At 42.5% G+C, this 16,408-nt stretch overlaps 1 protein-coding gene across 7 annotated transcripts in view; it reads right to left on the minus strand.

Moving 5' to 3' along the window:
* Window positions 1-15,759, minus strand: part of LOC118504541 (broad-complex core protein isoforms 1/2/3/4/5) — a 99,703-nt gene extending 83,944 nt beyond the window's left edge. For 2 of the 7 annotated variants that reach the window (XM_036039125.1, XM_036039123.1), the window contains exons 1-2: window positions 12,927-14,049; window positions 11,368-12,182 (exon numbers count right to left, since the gene is read on the minus strand). The gene's annotated coding sequence lies outside the window, so the exon portion shown is untranslated. Of the gene's footprint in view, window positions 1-11,367; window positions 12,183-12,926; window positions 14,050-15,446 lie in introns of those variants that run through there. The other 5 variants (XM_036039130.1, XM_036039131.1, XM_036039126.1 and 2 more) reach the window with 5 other exon arrangements.
* Between the last annotated feature and the right edge of the window lie 649 nt (window positions 15,760-16,408).

Below are 16,408 nucleotides of genomic sequence, written 5' to 3' on the forward strand. Positions count from 1 at the left end.
TAGGACAGCTTTGTACGGCCACTAACACCATGATGGTGCGCACTATCTAAAAAGATCCCCCCAGCGCTTTTTGGCCGAAACATTCGAAATAGGTTGTTGGATGCGAAATGCATCGGCTCGGCTAAAGGGTCTGGCTAAGTTGCACACTCGCCGCTCCCAATCAGCAAAGGAAGGAAAGAAAGGCAAGTGAATGAACGAGACCGAATATATTAGAGCAATTGATCAAAACGAAACAAATACAAAAGAGCGGAAGCAGGCTGAAAAAAAATCCACACACACACGCACACCTCCAAAATTCAAGTGTGTCACACCGACACACACACACAGACACCAGGCACAAACACTGTCAAACATCACCAAACCAACCATGAAGATTTGAAGCGTCTCAAAGACGTTTCCACCACACACAACAAGCCGAAAATTCACCACCCCAAAAAACACACATACAGTGCCCGCACAATACCAGTGCAAAATGTTTAAACCACCAACACTGCACCATCTTACCAACCCCGAAAGAAAGAAAAAACAACAAAAAAAACCCGAAACGAAGATAAGGTGCATACGCATACACAGATGGTGCACCTCGTAAGCCACCATGCGTCCGCTTCTCGTAGGCAACGTGGCCGCGGTGGTGACCTGAGGTGATGAGAACAGAAGTGCAGCAATACAACTGAACAAACGACGACCGGCCGAAGTGGAGAGAGAGAGAGAGAGAGAGAGAGAGAGAGATAAAAAAATGTGCATGTGCATACAGTGCCAACCTATACCACTGCGAATTTTGTCTGGTAGCGTGTGTGCGTGTGCATGTGTACTGGGAAGAAAAATTGAGGGGAAGGCAATACGCGCTTAGACGAAAAAATTGCATCCAGGGACAAAGAGGGGGGGGGAAACATCCGCACGGGACAGGCGTCGTAAAGCGAGGTGGATTTAAAACCATCTTCTTCATGCTATTACACCCCGTGGTTTTCCTTTTGTTGTTTTTGTTCCACCTAATAATTGTCCGTCGACTAACCATAGTGCAAGTTCTATACGGCTGCTTTTGTGTTTTACCGTGTTGGATCTTCTTTTCATTTTTCTTACTTTATTTAACATCCGTAAACGATTACAAAGGAAAGGAAATGAAGAAAATGGTTAGGTTAAAAATGATGCCCAAGAAAACATTCAGCTTGTATTAGTCTAGTTGAAAGTAGAATTCATTGCCGAATTTAAATAGCGTGAGAGATCGAATAAAAAAGCTTTCTTTTCTCAATCCGTAAGTTTTCTGGAATGATGTAGATCAGACTGGAAGCAGTTCTCTAAGAGGAACTGGAGATATACGATGTGTGAATAAGTTTTTATTCTGAGACATAGATGGCGCCACTAGAATTTAGTCCACATAAATTACTATCGGTTCTATGTGTCAAAAGCCATGAGTTTAAATTTGACAGCTGTCAAACCATTTGTGTAATACAGTGAACAGAACAGAGGCCTAGAAGGGTAAAGAGGGTTAAGCCAAATAGAAATTGGAACACCGCTCTTATCGCTGTATCGTCCTCCAAAGAAATAATTTAAGTTTTCCAAACCAGAAAAGTTAATTTTGTTTGAAAATAGAAACATAGTTACACACCATATAAGCTCAAACTCTCAGGCTCACCATAATTCAACTTCATTTTCCGTGTCTAATATATTTAAATTGATTCTACTTTTCATCAACGATTATCGACTTTTCATCAACGGCGTGTCTTCTGTCCGTTCGCTTTCCTTCTATTTGCTGTTCTCTAAATACACGATTGATCGTTCCTCTTGATGCATCCTTACAGGTCATCGCCCTTTCAAAATTCAACAATCATCAACACGCCCACCCTACTACCCACCATCGCCATCTGCTTCTCCCCTTCCCCCTCTCCCTTCCGTGCATCCTACCGTGCCCGAAGCTGCTGCATAAATAAATATATTTCGCACGAAGGATCCTCGATCGTCTCAATCTATGGTGTTCTAAGTTGTGCGCAAAAGATGCAACGCGGTCTCTCTCAAAAACACACACACACACACTAACACCAATACCAGAGTAAAGTTGACCTCATAAAAAAGAACTCTTAGCACTGATCTCCCGGCATATTTCGTTTTGCACGGACAGATCAACAGCTTCCTTCAACCCTTGTTTGTTTCTTGTTCGTATCGGGGGGTAAAAAAAACCCGGAGCAACAAAACGAAGCCACTGCTCCCGAAAACACAGAACTGCATCGCCACGATAAAACGAAGCAGCGCGTCTATGGCAAATGTAGCGCGAGCGAGATGAAAGCAAACATGCCGAAAAATGCAATTGCACGACGGACTGTTGGACAAAGATTTAGAAGTAGGAAGGAGAATAATTATACCAGAGAAGGAAAAAAAAGGCAACGAAAAAGAAAGCAAGGCAGAACGTACGAAGACTTGTGGATGAAGTAGACGAACGGATGCATTCAGCCTGTGCAGATGCACACAATGCAGTTTTCGCTTCGATGTATGGTGCATTGACGCACCCCGTTTAAATTTGAGGACGCGTGACCACCCTTGTACGTTCGCTGTACGTACCAATTCTGGCTGAGATGCAAAACGAACTACCACACCCGAACCAACGCAAAACCCCCCCGATGTAGTGGTGTTAGCATATAAATTGCAAAAAAAAACAAGGTGGCTTGTACCAGGGATGGATTACATGCGTTATCAACCCAGGTCCGTTGGTAGGGTTCGCTTATCTGGGGCGAAAACAAAAGGCCTGTTGGGCAATAATCTTCCACCAGGCCATAAAAAAGCATTAAAGTTTAGATTAGTGTTTGTAATGTTTCTTTTTTTTACAATGTGGTTCTGGCACTTTTTGTTTCGATTCTGTTTCACACAGTTAAGTACAGCGGTCAGATGCAATCTGTAGTGTAAGCTGCACCACACATTCATACAAACAACTGCTAAATCGATTTCCTTTTGACCTCAATTCTCAATTAATGCAGTTTGATACCGCTCTCGGTTTTGTGCTTTTTTTAACCGATTGATTTAAAGCTGTTTCTAGGCCAGTCTGACAGAATAAGTAATTTTATCAATTGGTAAAGTAATGTAATGTGTCTTCAGCTTTGTTGATGTTTTTCTTACCATTTTGTCACTTGTCTTTTTACTATAAAACATATTTTACGCACACAGGAGCAAAACAAAAAAACAAAGACTTTTTCACTTTCTTTCCCTGTAAGTCGCACGCAGTCTCATCGGAATTTCCAATCACGACCGGGAGAAAGTTGCCGTGAGTTGCATAAAAATGCGACACCCATGCGTAACGCTTTACGGTGATCTTTCTTTGGCTACAACAAACAACAAGTCTGTCTGCCTTCTTTTGTATCGATATACACAGCTTTTCGTGTCTTTTTACAATCAAAACTACAAAGTACCTGATTGGTTTGATTTCATTCGTAAATGGAGATGCCTGGTAGTTCTTGCTGTACCAGCACCAATGGGCGTAACAGCTCTAAACATTTATCGAATTCGATCTCTTTCCCAAAGGATCGTACCATTTTGGAAGTTTTTTGTTTTTGGTGTTCTCTCTTCACAAAAATCATCCAAGTGAACACAGTCTCAAATAACACACAGCAAGCAATTTCTCCATCTGGCATTTTGGTTGTGCCAAATCCGTACACACACACAGGCAGTTGAAGAATGCAGTTTTACTTGCATCCTGAGCACAATGGTGCTCGCTCTTTTCTTCGTGCAGACCAGGATGCTTTTTTTTGCTGGCAGCCTAAAACGAGTTTTCAATGATCGGTTGTTTTCACCAGTACAAATGCACTTAGGAAGGGTTGCTAACGCACAGCCAGCCAGCGAGCATAACGGTTCATGGTACAGAAGCGCTATAAAAGGAGATTGCATCAACATCAGACGTACGCAAAGCTGGGTAGTCAAAACGGGTGTTACTCTTTGGCTAAGAAAGCGGATAATAGAACGACGAGCTTTTTTGGAAAATGTAATCAAACAAGTGATAATGAATTATTACCCATTTAAACTTATTAACATTACCAAACAGAAAGAGAAACGTTTTGTATTTGTTGTACAGTCGGTTTAAATCGTATGTCTTACGATGAAAAAACTTTGATTTAAACATCTTTTACCGTTGTTTTGCATTAAATTTTCTGCCACTTATTTAAATATTTAAATATACAAAATAAATTCAGGAAGTTTGACAGCAAACTGTGTACAATTAACATTAAATATTATTTTTCAAATGATTTACATTGTCCTTTAGTCGCCTTTCTACACCGAAGAGAAGTGATAGAAAGACAACCAAAACAACTGCACCGAAATGCACCAAACATATAAACGAATAAATACATTGTAAAAGTATCACATATTAACCACATCTATTAAAACCAGTGAAGAGAAAAAAGAAAAACCCGAAAAGCGAAATAAGAAAACACGACGAAACCAGAAAAAAACCACGCTGCGATCGAGTGCAAAGAAACACTGCATTGTCTACAAGCAAGTCAATGCGAACAAGTCTCTCTAAATTGTACCATGATTCGGTCGCATTCGCATTACCGAACCACCACCCATACAAATACGCAACTAAATGCAAAAGTGCATCGTAGAAAGAGGTGAACTGCACAAGAAAACCGATAAAATAAGGCAAAAAAGAAGCCAAGAAAAAAAAACCCAAACAAACCTCCAAAAGAGAGAAAGACATGGCTTGGACCTAAGAAATTGCACTTCGAAGGTAAACTAGCCACAACTGCACCGTGCCGACCAAAATGCATTGTAAAGCTGTAGAAACTGGTGGAGAGCGACAGGAGCCGAAATACCAACTGTATTCATCAATTCACAATTTTGGACGAATGGCAATTTTTAGAGTCTCCCAGCTTTGAGGTCACGCCATCGTCTCCACCAATTCAACGAAACACACAAAGCCATAAAGATGTAAGTACATTCGTATCGGTGTACCTCAAGTAGCAGGCGGCAGAAGTTTTAGGCATGTTTGTTTTTCATTTTTCTACAAAATTGCATCCCAACCCGAAAACCCAAGGGAAAAAAGATGTAATAAAACACACTAGCCAAGCGCAATGGCTAACGAAGCGAACAGCGCACAAAGATGCAATAAAAATGCATCAAGATGCTACATTTTGGCAACCACACTACCACGGATTTCACCATTCGACTTCTCTTTCTCTTTCTCTTTTTCTATCTTGATATATATATCTCTCTCTCTCTATAACCCGAATGGAAAGCCGGATAAACAAGTTTGTGCGAAATTGGCCAAATCCTGAGGGTGCCTCCGCACCAATTCCCACCAACGACCGGTACGAACGAACGATGCAACGAAGCGCAAAACGCATTTTTATCCCCCCCGTTCTAACCATTGGCACTTTTCTTTCTCTCCTTCGTCCGTTGGTGTACAAGTTTTGGAAGATTTTCGGAGGTTGAGCGTCAGGTTTGATTTGTTGCAGTTTTAGAGACGTCCGCACGTCCCCTGGCCGCACCTTCCAAACATGCAGCTCCGAAAGCTAAAATTTAAAGGGGCGAATGACCACATAAACGGCCAGCTAAGGTTAGTTTTGCCGTTTCGGCGACTTGTTGCACGCCGTATCTTCGCACGTCGCACTGCACGAAGCCAAACACTGGGAGGACGATAAACCAGTCTCGCCTAACGCTTGCTTCCCATGCAAATAGTTTCCAAAAAGTGGCCCGTCTGTTCCTATGCCGATTCTTCAATGATTTACTGCGATGTTCACTGGCGGCTGGATGGTTCAAGAAGATTCACAGACGCGGCCTTTTGGTTTTGGAGTTAGAGGATTCAGTATACAAGTTTTATTACATTCGCAATTACCGCCAACTTTGCCACACCGGCTTGTTATTTCAGAAAAATGGTGAATAGTTAAATAAGAAGGTGATTGGTTGGTTGGTTTGTACAGACTATGACACATTGATTTTTATGTGAGTTTCTGGGATTTTTTTATTCCTGTCCGATGGGGAACGTTCAAGACGAGATTCGGAACCCAGTCCCGTACTGTGGAAAATCTTATGTAAAAGTTTATACATAAAGGACAGATAAAAAATCAGGATGTAAGAAAACTGGTTAGAAACTTTCAATCAACATAATACACGTTTTAAATCATTTTATACAAATGACACCAGAAGTCTAAAACCTGGTGAGAGCGGTTGAGCCTTTGCAATATGGTGCAGCGACATATTGCTCTATCATAGAAGGTTCTACTCACAAGAAACGAGAAGAAACTGTTTGAGTCGCTGAATAATTGCTACTGGTAACCTAGATTTTTAGTGCATAGAAAGCTTATTTTATCACGTAGCACATGCATTAAAAATTATAAATGTTACCTACGGATCCTCCCAACTATTTTTCTTATTTGACGAAAAATACGGACCAGAACAGCCAAGGAATTTTCATTGAAGATTTGCTCTTTTAACGATTTTTGAAAAACATTAGAAAATGTGAGGGACCTACTAACGATCGGTTAGAGTCATTTACAGTTTTACAACATCTAATATAAATTCCTAGGTCACCTAGCAGTGATGTTCCGGACTCTTCTAATTCAATTAGAAAATTACGTTAAATTGGTGCACAAGACAGACATTGTTGCAGAAAATTCTGTATCCATATCTGAGACGAAGTCATTGCTCTAGTCACTCATTCTATAAAATGCGCATGTAATAAATTGTATAAAATGCGCATGTATAAAATGCGGATGAACAACGTATACCAAAGACTCAAAGAACTTTTTTTTAAAAAGCATGTTCAAGTGTCCAAGATTAATTTTCAAAAAGGCTATTCTCGATCTGGGAGCAATATTTTCGAAGGATGCATTTTAGACCTAGAATTCAAACAAAATTGATTACAACAATCAATTAAGCCCGTTAAGCCATTTTTTGTCCTCAATATCTGAAGCCAACATTATGAACCTCAAAGCCATGCATTCCATGCTTAAAAGTTTAACATAAGTATCTCACTTATCGTTTCACCTTTTGATGAAGCGATATGCTTTTCAGTGTGGAAACACAGGTCCTCTCATATCTCGACAAAAAGCAAAATACTATGGAATTATGATGCGAGTGCGTGCAATCTGGCATAAGCAACCGCAACGCATACAGCACAAGCATCAATAACATCAATAGAAACAAAACGCAACAAAAAACCATAACAGCTTTCTCAAAGGACAACCGATGGTGATGATGACGTCGGTGGTAAAGGCAATTCCGCAAACCACGACGAAAGCGTGCCACTGCCAGCACAGATAAAAAAAAGCTTTCCACTCTCGACTAGGACATTCGCAAGCACGACGGTATGGCAAAAAAAAGCAGCATTCTACGCGATGCAAACAAAAAAAACCAACATTCACCGAGAGCATAAAACAACAGCCACAGAACGTAGCAGAGAACAAAAAGAAACACCTTCAACAAAACAGTGTTTCGTACGGGACCATACCGTACCGGCAGCCTCCGTACGAGGTGCTGCTGACGATTCGCGTTCATTTCTTTCTTTGTCGACTGCACTTGAGAGCGCGCGCACCGTGCATACGGCGGCTGGCATAGTAGGATATGGTTGCATAGCAATGCACTACTGGCATTGCACTTGCACACGACGACGACAAGTTGCAACTCGGCATCGGCGTCGGGATGGGGAGTAGGAGGCCAGTTTCTCGGTAGCAGCGCGTAAAGAGCGAACAGGGGGATGGCCGACACGCGAAGTGTTTTCATTCATCACGCGGCCCAGAAGGAAACGGTTGTGGAGGATTTTCATTCATAAGTTCTTCTCTCCGCGTACATGTGGTCGGCCGTGTACGCGAGTACGGTAGGTTTTTGCTCTTGTATGTGCTGTATGTGCAGTATGTCCCTTCCCACCCTCGGCCTCCCTCTCTCCTCCCACGCTGCCCTTCGGTAAACGGCACGCGCTTCCTACTCTCGAAGTGCAAGTGCACACGTGTGCAAGTGCAATTGACAATACTATCACTATTTTTAGACACGACCACCTAGCGTCCTAGTGAAGCGGGAACACTCTATTGCTCGCGTGTTGCGCTTATCTATATAGTGCAGTCTCGCTTTCAATGTCTCTCTCTCTCTCTCACTCTTGCTCGTTCGCGTTAGTGGTCTCTATTTTCTCGCTGCACTAGGTGCATCTAGCGATGCAATTGGTTCGATGCAAAACTGAAGATTTCATCTCGCCGGAAGAACACGAACTTGCGAGTAGAATTCAAAATACATACATACATACATCAATATACATTTGTGATTTGCTATTAAAATAATACTCTCGAGAAGTTAACAAACATTTTTGATAACAAGTACATAAATTTGCCATCATTTAACGACAGGAAATTATTAAAAACAATGAAAAACCATTCATCCGATCCGGTTTGACTCGAGGAAAGAAAAGAACCGTTGAACATAATTATGGGCAAAAACAACAAGCTTAACAATCCAGAATGCGATGGGAACCTAATTACAGCGAATGGAAGAAAACTGCAACGAAGCATTTACATCGGCAGCAAGTGCAAATGTCGGAGCTGAGGGAAACGTAACCGAGGGAGAATACCGGTTAATGTAACCATGGTGCTCGCAAGGAACAGAGTCATGAGGCCGATTATTTTCAAGGATCTTTTACCGTTATTTACGGGAGTTTGGAAACACGACCACGAACGGCACATATTGTAAGATATTTTATTTATTGCATTATTTGAGATATACTGTAAAAATTGTAGACTCAAAATAAATATGATCTGTCTAAACCGGGGCTCACTAACCGATTTTTTTACTCCTTTAATTCTAACATTTTTTAAAATTACTGGCACGATATAGGAAAATTGTTAATTTATGTAATACTAGCTACATTTCTTTAGAAGATTTTCCAGATAATCTTATACGGTCGAGCCATATCTAGACGCTTGTCATAATTAAGAGTGCAATTTATTGTTTGAACTTAACTCTTTGGTACACTTTTCACCACCTCTCCAGATGAAGTGATAGATCTACAGGAAGAACTGGAAAGAAATATTTTAGTCTTCGTTCTGAATAAAGTTCAGTCTTAAACTTTTTTCCTCAGAAAATTTTCTGTCTATGTTAGATAGAACAAAATAGTCTAGAATAGAATTTTGAAGTAGCTGGAATATTATTAAATCTTATCGGAAACCATGGTACCTAAGCCTATGGTAGTTATGGTTCTTTAATGTTGTTTCGTTTCTGATCAATGTTTTGGGTTTTTGTTTGATTTTTTTTAATTTGATGAATTTTAAATCAATCATGAGCTTTAAATCATCAAATTACATGTTGTAAAATTTATTCTACTGAACAGAAACAAATAATTCAAAGCTGTAGCGTTTCAGTCCTGGAAAAAGTATATTGAACAACATTTTGTAAACATTTGCAGACTGGAATAAAACCACCACATGCGCTGATAGAGGTTGTTAGTGAATATTCAGATCAAATATTCAAGCTTCAAAAAGTATCTTCTTCTTCTTCTTCGTCTGTGTGGTTATACTCTGGTCAACCTGATGAATCCAGCTTCCTGGGCCTTCACAAGGTAATCCGTAAGACTGAACCACGAAAAAAGAGACCGGCAACTAAGGCCATATGTCCCAAAAAGTATCTTGTAGTCATCAAACTCATGTAAAAACTCATGTAGAACTGTAAAATCGAAATGTATGTAAATATCAAATAAAAACTCCTAGAATATTTACATCGAGATCAAAGCATTGCTGTGCTATTTTTCCTAGTGTTGGTCCTTTTCCAAACAAAATAAAAATATTTTGATGAAAAATTTCGAACATGGAAATGCATACTTAAGGTTTAACCCTAGAATAAAAAAGTATAATAAAATATAAAATATCACAATATACCCTGCGTAAACATTGCGCGTAATTTTACATTTCTCAAGTAAAAATACACCATGTCATAAAGCAATTAGTAAATGTGCACGCAATAAGCGATTCTAAAAGCGGTCATAAAAGCAGGTCAATATACGTAAACATATAAATGACGTCAATAAAGTGCCATAAGTCTAATCACCAGTTGCAACAAAGAAAGTGAACAGCTTTGATAAAAACCACCCTCCTACACTCTTCTCACCCTATTTAATTAGTGTGCACGGTTTGGTTTTCTATCCCCCACAGCACTAAATGAAGGTGAAATCATCATCTCTTTGTGCGGTTGCAGTAGTAGCAAGATTCGTGATCTCAAAGCTATCAACAGTGCCTTGAATGTGAAGAGCAACAGAAACACACACACACGTAGACACCATTTAAACCCGATTGCTTCTGATGCAGTTGAGCATTTTTACACAAATATTTTCATTTGTCTTCTTCAGCGCTACGACAACCGCGAAGAACTGCAACGGCGTGGTCAATGAACGCGCAAATTTCGACACACAGCGATCAACGGACGTGCGCATGCTAATTTCACTAAAATACCACCCCGGTCATGTTCTTTTCATCCCCTACTGAACACCCTGCTTTGCCCTCCTCGTATCAGCTAATTTGTCTAACTGACACTGACACTGGGAACATTAGTAGAATTTCCTGCTTCTTTTTTTGTTGGGGTGTAAAGTAGCTGCTCATTTCCATCTTCTTTTTTTGCTGCTGCTTGCTGTCTCTCACATTAGCGATGCAAAGAAAATTTTATTTTTAATTTCCGTTTCCCATGCATGTGCAGTTTTTTGGATGTCGCGTAACTATCACCCAAAAAATCCCCGTCGATTCATTTTTAAAACGCGGAATTAGCAAACTTTTGTGCATTCGCACCCCCACCCACCCCCTAAATCGAACTAAATCGCGGTGGCGTGGGGTCAGTGGTGTAGAGGCCCAAGACAAAAAAAAACTTTTAAACGAAAATAAAACCTTCCTATTAACACCCCTACAACATTGCAGGTTTCAAGAGCTGCAAGGTAAGTCAAAGAAAAATTTAGATTGTTTATTAACGAATGGTAAAAAAGTGCAGCAGTAGAAAAAAAAGGACGAAGCAGTTTACCCAAACCCAACCATGGCTAGGCGCTAAACGTAAATAGTTTTGCGGAAACTGTTAGCAAACTCATGTTTGACGCGAGGCTCACACCGGCTGGCGCAATGCTAACGGCCGGGTGTAGGGTGCACCCGGCAAAGGTAAACACGGGTTCGGTTCGGCATTTGCAAACAACAACATTTTCAAACCAAAACCCCATCATCAATTCAAATTTCCAAGAATTCTATACTGGGACACACTGGTGGGTAAATTACGGCGCCCAGTGCACTGCCTAAATTTTAGGGCATCCGGACGAGTATGTGCTACTGTGCGTGGTAACGCTTGTGCGCTAGAAACTTTTGTTTCACGCGAAATTTAAATGAGCAAAAAATCCGACAAGGAGACAAATAAAAAAGAGCATTCGACACTTACCTCCACTGCTGCACGCGCTATAGAGAACCTGACGCAACGATCTCTTCGGCGATCTCGTTTGGATGTTTAGGAAACGGGTTGTTCCTATTACACTTCACACTTTTTACCGTTTCGACAACTAATTCGACAGTACACTGGCAATTAGAAGGGCGTTAAACAGTAGCAAAGCACAACACGGTACGACATGTTCAATGCAGGACAAGCGCAATCATCAGCTTGACACATGCTTCTGTCACATCCACCATTGGCACTGCGAGCGATCTTCAAACACTGCTACCACCCACTAGTAAATCCACCTCCTTTCTTCACTCGAGAGAGGGAGAGAGAATAAGTAAGTCACCGTTTTCTTTTCTATTATTTCACACCACTGATGCAGTTCCAGGATTCAGTTTCTGGCGTATCCTTTCACTTGTGTTTGCTCGTGTACGCGTTGCCGGAAAAGCGCAACAGTTTGTTTCGGACTTGCGCGGGAAAATGCTGTAGCTTCACGTGCGCTCGAACACAACCACGTGCCGGTTGTCTGGGCGATACTTGCCGTCGAACATTGGTACACCGCAACGCAACCGTTTTTTGGATTGCTATCGACACAAAACCTAGCAAAAAACACACACACACACACACTTTCAGCTGTGTGGCTTTTGATAAAGCTGCTAACGTTTACTGAACAATTCTTCCGTTTTTAATTATTTTTTTTTCACCAGATCTGCCTAATGTACACACTCACGCACAGAGAATATAACACACACAGACACTAGTTTTGACGATTTGCATTTGACGGTGCCTCTACGGGTTGGGTATTGCACTGGATTTCATCACTGGAAGTAAGGAAAGATGGGAGAAGAAAAAATATGGAATGATTAGACATTTTTCTTCCCGAAAAGTGAACAAAATTCCACCGCCATTGAACTGTTTAACTCAACGAAAGAAAAAAAAACACCGACTGTCAACACAAAGGATTTATTCTAATCACGAGGAAGTGCAACGGTCCGCGACACAATTTGAAATTCACATAGTCATACTTTGAGGCCTCGAAAGAAAAATTGGTATTATATAAAATAATCGCTAATGAATGAAAGAGTTAAAAAATACACGTTTTTCGTAATTGATGCAAAACAAAAACTTGTTCACTATTGTTCACAAACAACTAATAGACGAAAATCGATAACACGTCACAATTTTGTCACTTTAGCCATAGATTTCCCCATTTTAACTACTCTTCACAATTATTATTTCTGGTCCAAATGATGTCTTTTGAATTATTAGAATATTCTCAACACCAAACACTTTACACTCAGTTCTTCCATTACCATGACATCAGAATTCTTCCCCTAGGTCCACAGTTCACACGCAAATTAATCACAAACTAATAGTAACGCTTGCTAATGCTTTAACACTTTTGCCATTTGTCCAGTCACTTTGTCACCGCGTTCGAACCGAATTGAACCCTCCAAAAATTACACCACAAGCGGCTTTACAAATAAAATAAAGCATCAACAAGCTTCACCACAAAAAAACAGTCGAAAAAATGCAAATTGCAACGGTTCTGCCAATGCTTGTACCTCCCCCAACGCAATAAAAAAGAGGCGACTAATCGAAACAGAAAACCACAGCACCACAAGCAGAAACACGCGAAGCAGCAGTGCAATCCGTGACCGGGACGGGACGAATAATGGGCACCTCCAAAACGCACCTAAAACGCCAGTCGTCGGGCTAGCCTGTTGTTGTACTGTTGCAGCGGCGTGTTGCACCGGACGCAGGAAGCTGCCGAATTGGGGTCCTCTGAGCAAAGCCGTCCCGAGCAACACGAGAGAAAAAAAAAGCGAGACAGTCGGCCGCTAACCAAAAAATGGAAAGAAAAAGAGCACAAAATTGCAACACACCACTACACATGCGGGCGCGCGCACGCCCGAACCGAGTGGACAAACCAGCAGCAGCAGCAGCACACCACCAATCGACCGCCGAAAAACGAGGAGAATAAAGCAAACCAACACCATCGGGAAAGAATATGCCTCGCACAAACGAACTGACAGCCCGAAAGAAAAAAAAAGCGCAACACACATAATAAAATCAAGGTAATCGGCGACGCCATGTGACGAGAGTGCGTTTTGGTGTTGGTTGGCCAACCTCTGGGCTTATGTATGTATGATGATGAAGATGGCTTGCGCTGCTTGTTGCACTATTTGGCGTGCTAAAACTGACCAGGGAATTGTGCGCACACATGCACAGACTCGGAGTTCGCGCGCGGAAGCGAGATAGAATCGGGCAGAAGAGCCTGTGCAGCTGCACCCTGCACCTCCCTGCTGCTCCCCAACTGCTGGTTGTACCCCGATCCCAAGCCCAAGACACTTCACCGCACCGCCTGTCATGACATGACGATGACAAGCAGCGATATGACGAAGGAAGCACACACACACAAACGGTAACGCGGTACGGAGGAGACGCACGAATGCACCGCTTCCCGGCCGCTTCGCTACATGTGCACCAGAGCCTGGGAGCCTGGCAGTTCGCGGAAGCAGCGGAAAGGGTTACGGTGGGGTGGCCGGCGGACCAGAGCCCCTAACCAAGAAGAAAGGAACAGAAGCAACGCCGAAAAAGTGCAACACCACCACCAGCAGAGAGCGAGACCGAATACCCAAATTCACCCTGCTGCGTACGATCGCAGTTCCAAATTCGCGCGCGCACACACATAAGCCGCCAAAAGAATGGGGGGGGGGGGGGGAGAGAGAGAGAGACCAGCGAACGGTAGTAAGAGCGAGACCGACAGATGGCAGCATTTCGGCGTTGCCAAATCGCAACGTGCATCATCATCACCATGCATCGGAACGAACCCCTTTGCGGAAGAACCCCGGCGGCCATTCGAGGGGGGATGAAATAGACGGACGGTCAGTCGATCGACGTCGATCCTCGCAGTCTCGAAGTGGGTTGTGTGCGTGTGGGCAAGAATTCACAAAAAAAAACAAAACGTCCGGGAGGAGAAAGAATAGAATGAAATTAGCCTGCTGGTCCCCTTTCTTTAAGGGCCAAATTTCTTTTCCAACTGAGCGCGCGAGAGTGATGAAAGATCGGCAGGCTAAGAACCAAAAGAAAAAAAAATGCAATGATCTCATGAGATGCTGTTCGACGGGTCACAGCATCAGAGGTTTGAGAAGCGACCGAGCGACCCGACAGATGAGATTCGTTTGCTGCAGTAAAACTACACCACCGAAAAAAAATCTTTAGGCTACAATCAACTAGAACTCATCTGTGCGAAAGAGCTTTGGGTTGTGGTGGTTATAGCGGGGGCTTATTGTGCGGCCTAGAAATTAGTAAGGTTGGTCTTGGACTTGGAGCGAGACATCACAACAAACAAATCGAACTGCATATGACGCTAGCTTACCCCAACAATACCACAAAGCTCATACACACAAGCGCACGCCGAAAACATCTAAAATAATGGCAAGAAAATTCACACATCGCTTCTCGGCAGAGACCGTGCGACTTCGATGCAGATTCGCACCATGCCGAGACCGTTGTGTGTATGTACCGTGCTGGCGAGAGCGCGCTTTAATGCTCTTGCTCTCCTTATCGCGGTGGACGCACACACAAGGAGACCTTCTTGCCTCTTTTCGGCAGTTCTTTTCCATCCCCTGCAATAGATGCGCTCGGCACGATCGTTTGCTTGGAGGGTGGTAAGTGCGCTCCGTCTACCCTTGCGTACGCGCCGTCGGCAGTGGTGAATTGTGGTGAATATACGATTCGGCCGGTTTACATACTACCGATGCGCTAAGCTTGGTTGCTAGTACGAGTGTGTGTGTGTGTGCGTACGCACTGCGCTCAACTTAAGACAACTTCCTCTGCTGCTGCGTACGTTCCCGAGACGGAATAAGGAAAAAAATAGCACAGTGGAAGCAAATAAAAAAAGGCTTCCACAAAAAATGGGACAACGAGATGTGAGCTTCGATAGATGATTTAGTGCTTCTTCTCGCTCCCTTCCGGCGCACTTGTATTTACACTAACCATATCCGGTGGAGGTTGGGAGTACCCACAACAAAAAAGCCTCAATTCTGATTGTTAATCCTTTTTGTAAAATAATTACTTACCACGTGGAGGCTAGACCAAGGAACAACGCACACACACACTAATGATTTCTCCAAAAAACTTATCGAATGACAGCGGCGACTAGCGAAAGGACTGCACACGACAATTACGCCATCCTGACTAACGTCAGGCGACCACACGGAACGGTTTCTTGTTTTCGTCTAAACCCGCCAGCGTAGCGCAATTTGTGTACCACAGTAGGGACATACACCCAAACACACACACACACGCATTATGTTTTGTTCGTTGCATGTGCACAGTTTGCGGGAGAAGATCGCATGGGGGGGCGCATTGCCGCTAATGCAATCCCGAAAAAATACATAACTAAAAATCCCGATCGAAAAACTGCACCGAACGTTCGCTGCTGTGAGCGAAAGCGGGACGGCACGATGTGCAATAAAAATAATGATCATTTAGTTGTTGCATTCGGGTGCATTTCGTAAGGGGGTGGGGGGCAAGGAGGGGAAGGGAGCATGCGAAAATGCAACTCAAAAAGGATAAAACTAGGATGTGAAATCGTTAGCACCGGAGGGCGAGCGAGTGAATGAGACAAAAGTTCAACCCGCCTTTTTCTATCCCCCTGCTTTTCCATACATTATCCCCCATTCCGTGATGTGTCACGAGCGTAATGTGGCATTGAAATAATAAAAAAAAGTACGAACTGGGCAAATGAGAAAGAAGAAGAGCAGTAAAATAGGTTCCAAAATGGGAAAGCAGCTAATACAGCAAAACGAGAAAATCAGCTAACAATAAACAATGGAGAAAAAAAACAAGGGAAGCTAAAACATTAGCAAAAGTGAGAGAAAAAGAGTAAACAAACCAAAAACCAGTAAAAGCAAGCACTGAAATGAGGAAAACAAATTACAGAACATAAAACAAAACAAACAGAAGCACCAAAAAAAAAAAACTACGCTCACACTGCTCATCTAGATACAACTGTGGGGGACTTTGGAAGGGTGTGAAA

Source organism: Anopheles stephensi, chromosome 2, assembly GCF_013141755.1.
Source record: "Anopheles stephensi strain Indian chromosome 2, UCI_ANSTEP_V1.0, whole genome shotgun sequence".
Taxonomy (NCBI): Eukaryota; Metazoa; Arthropoda; class Insecta; order Diptera; family Culicidae; genus Anopheles; species Anopheles stephensi.